Source organism: Cibotium barometz, chromosome 39 (genome assembly GCF_041138505.1).
Source record: "Cibotium barometz isolate CiBa-2024 chromosome 39, ASM4113850v1, whole genome shotgun sequence".
Taxonomy (NCBI): Eukaryota; Viridiplantae; Streptophyta; class Polypodiopsida; order Cyatheales; family Cibotiaceae; genus Cibotium; species Cibotium barometz.
In genome coordinates, this window is record NC_141084.1 from 12,964,574 (window position 1) to 12,974,158 (window position 9,585).

Below are 9,585 nucleotides of genomic sequence, written 5' to 3' on the forward strand. Positions count from 1 at the left end.
ACACTTCATAAACATATTACAAAACACAAATTTGTACAATCGAATGCTCTTATGACTTTTGGTAAAGTTGGACTTCACCACTTATCCCATCTATAATACCAAATTCTTTCTCAATTTGGCTAAGTAACTACGTACTCTTTACAAGAAACTATGTACTCGTGGATATACCCTTCCTGAGTTGAAATATTCAAAGAGCCATATTTAACAAGATGGTCGAGCCACTTACTGCAAAGTTCTCATCTAGATTGATTCAAAAACTTTGGCACTTTCGCAAAAACTATGGGGCATTCTAGCACCCAATTGTTGTTGATTCAAAGACATTCGCTCAATAACTATGTCAATCTCTAAACTCTACGGTCAACATCTAACCATGAGTCATACTAGGCCATGATAGTAGCCTTAGAATTCAACTTTTAGTGTGAATATAAATAGCAAATTCACTAAAGAAGTTGGTTAAAACTTTGTGGTACCACCTCATGGCCATCTAGGTACCATGCACGAGCATGTTTTCATGCCATGCACGAGCATGGCATGAAAACAATTTCACGCATACTCAACTACACATTGAACACTCTTTCCAATTTGGTTTAGCACCAAATTGACAAGGTTAGGGCTTTATCTAAAATAACAAGCACCTAAAGTTTGTAACTTTCCATAAAATTTAAGCTCGTTGGAAGTTAACACCTATATCGATTAAATGAATCTATCACTTTCTTCTAATAAATTTATCACCCCATTTTGACACAAGTTCAAGCGGGCATGAAGGGTCCACCCCTAAGCGCTCCGTCTTAGTACATAACCCAAAAGATTTGTCTGATCGCTTTTTGGATCAGCACTCACTCTTCTTCTCATAGAAACCTCAACTAATCACTATGGATTAGCACACCTTTCTAATGAGGAAGGTGATGATTGTTGGAAAGTGTGCACGCATACAACAATACCATGTCACTGTATAAAAAATAATCAAGAGAACTTCTAGGCATTCCGTACTAGCATCAAGATCAAGATTTGTGTAATCACTCTGGACTAATGCCAAATCTAGTGTGGTTTGCCTCTAATCTCCCCGAATTAGCTTCAAACCTTGAGTTTACTTCTAAACCACTATGTTCAGTCCTAAACTCACCAGACATGTTAGAATACTCCACTAAGCTCTCCGGCTTAGATTCTTTCTAACAAACACGATCATGGTTTATAAAACTATGTTGGATCCAATGACAATAAATAAGCATGCTCGTCTCGAGTGAAGTGATTCTCACTTTAACCACCCTATCACATACTGGTAATGACCCACTCATTTCCCATTGCCTTCTTGCATCGGGTAGGTTCTACAAGGACATGAACTTTGCAACACTAAATAGCCCAAGAAAACTAAGAATTTACTTTTTAATTTATGAAAGTCATTCCATACTTCCATAATTTATATGGTAGCAACCAAACATGTGCTAAAAAATGAACACCAGTGTTGGATATAGGCGAGACTACACTCCTTGAATGTTGTAGGGCATCCCCCACATATCACAACCATCCAACTATACTAGTCTTCCTGCTTGCCAATGGTTCTATAGCATTCTTAAACTAGAAACCACTCTGTCAACACTAGTATTTAATCGTGGCTATGCTACACAGAGCTTCTCCAAACTCTGTCATTGGAGTTCTTCCTAATAAAAGGCTATAAGTGAGTCTCAAACTCAATCTTGTCCAAACACTTGATCACTATGGAACAAGCATACGACCAATCAAAGGGTCAACCTCTGTGTACGAGCCTTGGTGTCCCATACAACCAAGACCATAATGACCTTTCTGAGCACTCAACATCCCATACCATCAAGTGAGCATGAAGCTCATTGTGACACACGTGGACTCTTTTCCTCTCCTTGAAATAGCTACAAAATTTCAAGCATATGGATGACTATGCATCCAAGCCTATGGGTGTTTGCACTTTACAAACTATGCAACACCATATATGATGTACAGTTTGTTTCAAAGTTCAACATGGCTATAACTTTAAGAACTATATCAAGTTCCACAACCATATACTCAATCTAAAGTATTTATGAGAACAATGCAACAACATCCTAATGGCCCATTACATAAACTACTGATCAAGCCAGTCTATGAAAAGTAACAAGGGAAGGCCTAAAGACTAGCCACAAGGTAGCTTTTAGAGACCTCTCAGGAACACTCCCATCCTATCAAATGAAAGGAGAAATGACATACTGCAATGGGTAGAGTAGCTTCGTACTCTATTACAAGCCGCATTGAATAATTAGACCATAAACATCATGAACATCTAGGTTTTGGTAAACTCCGAATTGAAAGATCACTACGGACCTCACTCTAAGATTATTACAAAGCTTAGAATGATTAATCTCTAGGACCATGCACAAGTGCTTGTATCTCTATAGACCAAGCATAATACACTTTGATTATTTAGCAACAAACACTATAGTTATTATACTCTCAAGATACTTATTTGTGGTTTAAAATATGGTACAATTCACAAGACCACTATGACCACCAGAGTAAAATAACATCATTACTATGAGAACCACAACTTTGCTTATCTCTACAACACCCACCCAAATTGTACAAGAAAGAAAATGACTCATGTGCATTCTCACATAGTCATTTCATAAATGTACATATTTGTTTAGTCATATCTTTGTATGATGATGGCACCAATTCCATGGTAACTATGGCCATGAATCAAATTATTATTTTTGGCTACGTGAGAACCCTTCTCATAGATAATTTGGCCAACAAGTTTGTATTCTTTGTTGATCACCAGGCCTTATTATATCTAATGAATAAGCCTTGCACCACAGGGAGAATCACATGTTGGTTGCTTTACTCCTAGAATTCAACTTTACGATCACGGGGGTGAGAAAAAGAACACAACATGTTTTGGCAGACCATATGTCTAGAATTCTGAACGGAGAACTTACAACTAGCATTGATGATGACCTTTCAGATGCATGTCTTGTCAAAATTGATATGGTGCCTGAGTGGAGTGAGGAAATATCAGAATACCTAGCTCATGGTTTCCCACAAGATCGACCCTTGAACAAAGATAAGATGCGTCAAATTATTAAGCTGGCCACACCATATCAATTGATTATGGGATAACTATATAAGTTGGGCAAGGATAATATCCTAAGGAGATGTGTGTGAGAAGATGAGTTTGTCACAATATTAGAAGAACCACACTCGGGAATAGCCGGAGGACATTTCGCTAGAGAAGTTACGGCTCATAAAGTGCTTCAACCAGGGCTATGGTGGTCTACGTTATTTGTGAAATGATGCAGGGAATGTCAGTGGTTTGCTATTCTACAACAGAAGGGCAGGATGCCACTTACATATGTAATTGTGAGACAAGTCTTTGAGAAATGGGGTATTGATTTTGTTGGACCTATTAGTCTAGCAGTGCATTTGTTACTCACAAGCCCGTTATGTGATCGTGACCACGGATTATTTCACTAAGTGGGCAGAGGTGAGAGCCTCGAAAAGAGCTGATGCCTGAACTATGACCAAGTTCTTATATGAGCAGATCATTTCCAGATTTGGCTGCCCACTGAAATTAGTCAGTGATGACCGGGGTTCACATTTCACCAATGAGGTGATTGAACAATTACTCACAAGATTCCTTGTAGTCCATCGAAAATCATCACCTTATTACCCACAAGCAAATGGCCAAGCAAAGAGCACAAAAAATAAGATTTTATGTGCTATCTTGACTAAGACTTTAGGAGCCAGTCGCACGGATTGGGAACACAAGCTGACTGTAGCACTATGGGCCTATCGTGCATTGTATAAGGTAGCGATGGGATACACTCCCTTTCATCTAGCTTACGACATTGATGCGGTAATGCCTATGGAATTCTTAGTTCCAAGCCTGCATATTGTAGTACAGGAAAGGCTCATAGATAATACGTTAGTCAAGAGGCTAATTGATTTAGAAAAACTCGATTGAACCCGGCTAATTGCTTCGCATCATGGGCTTATGGTTGAAAAACTACACAGAAAACACTGGTTTGACCATAACCTGAAACACAAAGAATTGGAAATGGGGGACCTTGTTCTCATATGTATGGTGTTGGAAGCACCAGGAAAAAGAAATTGAAATATAGAGAGTTAGGGACTTTTAAAGTGTCCGAAATCACCCCTCAAGGGTCAGTCCAAATTGAAACCATCGACAAAGGGGTAGAAATGGAGGGATATATCAATGGAAGTAAACTAAAAAAATATTATGGACCCCTGACCCAGGAAATGCTCGCACAAGAGCAATAAAAGAAAGAGCTATTCAAGGAAAAAATCAGACAAGCTTAAGAGGAAGCCAAGGAAAAGGAAGCCAAAGCAAAACAAAGACTCCAAGGGAGAACGCTACATGTGAACATGGCTTCACTCACCTTGCTTGACAAGGATGATCTAGATAATGAACCTGCACAACTTAGTGTAAATGTCTGTACAAAGGGTAGTCATACAAAGAGCATCATAACGAATGTATCCAATTAGACAACAATGTTCCCAAGTCCCAGCTTCAAGCCTAAGAATACTATGATAAGGAAAAAACCCTATGGGTGTTAAATCAAGAAAGCAGCGCTACAGGCAAGAAACAAGGGAAACAATCCAAGGAGAGGAAGCAGAAACCCAAGTATGCTCGAACACCCCTTGACATTCAAAAGCGGTGGGTCGTCTCAGAAAAGACTTACTAGCAGCATAGGGCTACTATATTAAGGAAATGCAAAGGTATGGGTGCCAAAAACCAACCCAAGACCTAATGTTGCGTGTACCTCCAGAAGAATAGAAGAGAGACATATCCACAGGCAGATTCAAGTCCTAGCTAAATCAGCTATCAAGGCAGCATCAAAATTGGTATGGAAGAAGAAAACTACTCAACCAAGTAAACAAAAGAGTGTGACATCTCCAATGTCACCCACCCAAGAGATCAAGATGAGCAAGGTTACGAAACACGGTAATGCAGATGTGCACTCACGTCCGTGCACATGAAACAAAACAGGTTCACCAGGATTCGGTAGACGTACTCCACCACTGGATGGAAGGAAAGCTTTGAAGTCCTCATTTAGAACTAAAGCAGCTACAACAACACATATCCATAAGCTCCAAGGTACAAACTTGGTTCCCATGGCAATAAAAGAAAGGAGGGTGGCAAGGAGTACCTAGCTCCAAGCAAAAACTCCAAAAGGATGTAAGGTAAAGGGGTAAGCAACCACGCCATGAAACATGTTCATACATTTCAGGTGTATAATTCTACTCCTCTGACTGCATTGTGTAGCCTTAGAATGTCTAAGAATATAGGAATCCAAAGGGTATCACCACTTGCACACAAAAGGCATGAGACTAGTTCACGTCATGAACCACTCTACTTGTTCACGTTGTGAACTGCTTTGAGCTGTTTCACGTCGTGAAACACTTCAAGCTAGTTCACGCCATGAAATGGTCACAAAGCCTCTGCATATTGTATTTTGACACATGTCATACCCAATCAAGATGGCCATCGATGTGCCGACGGCTAGATCATAAATACTTCACTTTTTCTCTTTCGTACATCTTTCATCGTCTTTTTTTCGAGAGTCCTCCTCTGCCATCGGTTGAGTGCTTGCAAGCATCATCAACGTCGCATCCATCCTGCACATCACCTTTGTCATCTGCTTGTGTGCGATTATCATTCTCTGGTAGGAGCTCTAAGCATACCTACGGATTACTTCAATCTTGCTTATCAATCATGGTTATCAATCGTAGTTATGTGCACATGATCACTGGTCCTAAGGCTTGCATCAACTGCTTTTTTCTTTTCCCTTTTTTCTTTTTAGCTTCCTATTGCATCATTTCCTCAATCACTTCTCATAAAATAACTTGGGGGCTTTATATCATGAAACAACAGTCTGTTGTTTCACGATATAAACCCGCTCTTGCTACTTCATGGAAAAAATGATGTCTTGCCTCCATCTACTAAGGGATTAATAATCAAGGAATCATTAGATTACTAAAACACATAACAAACGTCTAGCCATGAACCATGGTCTGTTAGTTCACAGAATGTTCTTTCACGAGTTAACACTTCACATGTTAGCAATTCATAAGTTAACACTTCACGTGTTAACATTTCACAGCCTAACCACTTCATAAATTAACAATTCACACACTACCAATTCACGAGTTAACACTTCACGAAATAACACTTCACGCCCTGCTAGTTCACGAAATAGCAAATTTGCGCACTAACAATTCATGGACTTTCTTTGCTATTTCACGAAAAACACCAATTCACAAAGTCTGAAATTTTTGGCTAACATCCATCCTTTATTGTTGATTGCAAACCACACTAACACACTTTCCATCATCCTCCATCACTTAGACAATCACAAAAAAGGGGCACCACTAAGGTTGTAAGCTCCTACCAGTCAACAATGACTGATGCTATTTTAAAAATGTTACAGATGTCATCCTTCAAGGCCTCCAACCCGGAGTGTGAAGAGAACCCATCCGTAACCCAAGCTAGCATAATAGGATCATCAGCCGCATCAAAAGGAAGTAGGCGCAAAGGGACACAAAGTTAACTTATCTAGGGCCTTATGCAAAAGAATTACAAGGGAAAATGCTCTAGACAGATATCTAAACCAATCAAGGGAAATCATCTTCCAGTACCACAGCTCGGAGTGTCGAAAGATTCTTGAAGACACTGATGTGCGTGATAAGCTGGAGAAGGTGGGACTAGGAAAGATGGTAGAGGTACTTCCCCAGACAATCAACCCATCATTATGTGTAGAATATATCAAAACCTACAGCAAGAATACAAAAAGGGGGAACATCACAAAGCCAAATGGATCTCAAGAGTAGATTCTCATCACTAAATCCATCATCAGAGATGCACTACAGTTTCCCCCTCCCATTCAGTCACATGTGCACTCACTAGATCAGCAGATGCCCATGGAGGACATGCTCAAGAGAGTCTCCTTTAATTCCAATGGCCTGAGTATGAGAACATACAAGAGGAAACAAATGAAAGAGCCTATCAAGCGATATCAATGCTCATGCAAGTAAAACCAGTGGACAGGTACAATAGGATTCCTGTCCACAGAATTGCCAAAGTACATGAGGAGAAGTCTGACGATTGGGCATGGTACATCCATAGGGAAATGGAGAACTACCTCCGGCCTCACCAGTCCAAAGTATGCAACCCTTACCTCCTCACGAAAGTTTTAAGCAATGCAGGTAACATCCCTACCTAAAGACACTCAGGAGGCATAAATATCACAAGCCAAAGGAGAAGTGAAGCCAACGACAAACATACCAGAAGAGCTGCAACAAGGACAAGATATCCTTAAAGAGATAAAGGAGCTTATACAGGGCATTGCCAAGGGCGTCAAAGAAGGTAAGAAGACAAGGAAGCCAAAAAAGATGAGGGGAAGCCTACAATAGGTGGAAGAGGAGACTAAGAGGTTTCAGGACGAGGTTGCCAAAGACATTGCCTCGTATCAGCAGGCTCCTGAGAAACAATAAGCAACAATCAGAGATAACAGCAGGCTCTTGAGGAACAATCAGCAGGCTCTTGAGGAACAATCAGCAACACCAGAGATAACAGTCACAAAATTGGGAATGGAAAGCATAAGCTTAATAGGGAAGTTATCCTCCAAAACCACAGTTCCGGAGTCAATAATACTTTCGAAATAAAAATCAATCTTTTATGCATCTTCCTATGCAAAAATTCATTTTAAATGAGAATGACACTTTTGAATTAAAAATCAATCTTTCATGCATCTTCCTATGCATAAAATTAAAAAAAAATAGATTTCTTTATGCATCATTCTATGCATAAAATCAAAATTGATGAAAATAACTCTTTTGGATTAAAATAAATTCTTTATGCATCTTTCCATGCATAAATCCAATTTAGTAAGAATTACACTTTTGGAATAAAAGAATTTCTTCTATGCATCTAATTTATGCATAAAATCATTTATGATGAAAATCATACTTTAATATATAAAAAAATCTTTTATGCATATGTTTATGCATACAAATCATTTATGGATAAGAATCACTCTTTTAATATAAAAGAATTTCTTTTATGCATCCATTTATGCATAAAAATCATTTATGATGAAAGTCATACTTTTAATAAAAAAATATCTTTTATGCATATGTTTATGCATACAAATCATTTATGATGAAAATCACTCTTTTAATATAAAAGAATTTCTTTTATGCATAAAAATCATTTATGATGAAAATCACACTTTTATAATCAAAATAACAATTTCACTATGCTTCCTTCTATGCATAGAATTTAATTCTAAAGAGAGTAACACTTTTTTAATAAAATATTTTTATTATGCATTTTCTTATACCTAGGATGAAAATTAACACTTTAAGAATACATATACGATGGGAATTACTCTTTTTGAATTAAAAAAATAAAACTTATTTTACACAATTTTAGAAAATTTCACCATAACCTCCTTTGTATGGCTGACCATTTTTTAATTTTTAATTCTCTAAAATTAATTAAAGTTCACCAAGAGTATTTAAATCATTCTAATGTAAACATTTTCTACTTATCAAAGAGAAACATTATGAAAAACTTGATTTTATCTATTAATCATTCATCTAGGATAAAGAATGGTTGGATTTACTAAAGAAGAGAGGGGAATGCCTTTTCTCAATGAGGCATAACATCATAATCATTTTATAGAAGACAAAAATCATAAAAACCATTAAAATTAAGCATAAATAGGAATTTATGTATTTCCTTACTACCATTCATCAATTAACTTCAAAAGCATTAAAAAGCCATTCCAATTCAGCTTCTCAAGCTTGAGAGGGGTTGAGAAGAGAGAAACATTGAGAAATTATAGAAAAAGATCAAAATTCATCCTTTACCTTATAAATTGCTTGATTCTTTGATCACGGTAGAGGCCCCCAACCAATCAATTGGTTTGGTATGTTGATGCAGCCACCAATGGAGATTGAAGAAGGAGGGAAGCTCCAATTTCTTCAATTTGGAGAGAATTTTAGAGAATAGTAAAAATTATCATTATTTCAGCATAATTCTGGCATAGTATAATTCTCATGTTTTTTTACAAAGGACTCAAGTTCTATTTATAGGAGAGGGAGGCTCTAACCAAGATCAACTAATTTTTAGAATTTTCCAGATTCAGTTTGGTTAAATTTGGACCAGATTTGGACCTAGTTTGGTTCCTTTTTTATTCGGTTTGATCCAAGAGAGAGGAGAGATAAAAATATCACATTATTTTTTAGTTTAAAACTCATTCAAGCATGTGAAGTAGGCGCCTCCTTGAAGAGACTCCCCTTCCTTACACATGTGTCAAAATGGAATCATTATACCCAAAATATCTCATTTTTTAAGTAATATTCATAGTTTTTTACTAATAATACTCATAGTTTTTTACTAATAACCCTTGTACATAGTCAACTCATAGTTTTTTACTAGTAATACTCATAGTTTTTAACTAATAATACTCATAATTTTTTACTAATATTACTCACAGTTTTTTACTAATAACCCTTGTACATAGTCAACTCTTCATCTTATGTGAGCATTTA